The following is a 1253-nucleotide window of genomic DNA, read 5'->3' as shown; positions in this document are numbered from 1 at the left end:
GACACTTCCCCACTACACACACAATTCACAGGAGCCAATATCATGAAACCAAGAGATGAAAGAATCTGTCTTTGCAAAAGCCACTTCCTACAATTTCATTATCTCCCAACCACTACTATTTTAAAACCACTCAGCCTGACCACACAAGCTCAGACACTTCTCCCTGCCCTACCAGAAAATGACAGTCAGCAAGAGGTAGCAACTCACCACCAGGTAACACGAGGTTTTATCCTCAAGGGCAAGTAATCTCCTTCCAACCTTGGCAGTGGTTACACTTTCCCATAGAACCATTTGAATAAACCAGCTAATCCACAGAAGAGAGATTTATAACTTAATTGGCAACAGTCATAAACATTCCAGCATCAGATAAGCTGCATACACTCTATATCTCATACCTGTATCTGTTTAGCAATCGCTGCGCTGTTTTCTACCTGGTACTGGGTTAGGCACCATGCTGCATATGAGGACCTGCGGACTCAACAAGCGCTCTTTCTATATTCCAAGTGACAACTGAAAGATGTCCCAAGCGCACTGCGAGGTAACAGATCCCAGAATGGGCCCAGCATGAATTTTGGCTGAGGACAGTCTGCCAATGTCTCGACTGTAAGATTTCAGAGCGATACAACCCTCGCTTTTAGAAGCGCACAGGTCTCTGTTGCCCTAGATGTGGATTTTTAAGGCCAGGGCTCATCACCTGCTATTGGCAGATACTTGTGGCATTAGTCCTTTCAGCATCAGCTAATTTTCTCAGACACTGGTCCCCGCGGAGAAGTGCTGAAGGCTGAGAGAAAGAAGCCTTGTGTCACACCCACCTCCAGCACACCCTCAGTTCCTCCCTGCACAACCAGGCAGCGACACATCTCTCCCCCACAGCGGGCTCGCGTTGACAGGCACAGCCAGCCGGGATGGCCTCACCGGGGACTCGGGCCCCGGCCCTGCCGTCGGTCCCGGGCGTCCCCCCTCCTGCACACCTGCCTGCGGGGCAAGGAGGGCCTCCCACCGCGCCGCACACGGCACACGCGGCAACGGGGTCTTTCCCGGGGCCTCTAGAAGCTCCCGCCGGAGCGGGAAAGCGCCGAGGGAGGCGGCAGCCCCCTCAGCCGGCCGGCACCTCGCCGCAGCACCGCTGCCCGCCGGCTCGGGCCCTCCTCGCTCGCACCTGCCGCCGCCTCCCGCGCAGGGCAGGCGACGGCGGCAGAAGGCACCAGGACGGGGCAGAGCCGGCCGCACCGGCAGGACCCCTGCCCTGCCCT

Source organism: Apteryx rowi, unplaced genomic scaffold, assembly GCF_003343035.1.
Source record: "Apteryx rowi isolate R43461 unplaced genomic scaffold, aptRow1 scaffold_938, whole genome shotgun sequence".
Classification (NCBI taxonomy): Eukaryota; Metazoa; Chordata; class Aves; order Apterygiformes; family Apterygidae; genus Apteryx; species Apteryx rowi.
The sequence above is the reverse complement of the archived record's forward strand: the minus strand, read 5'-3'. Positions refer to the sequence as shown.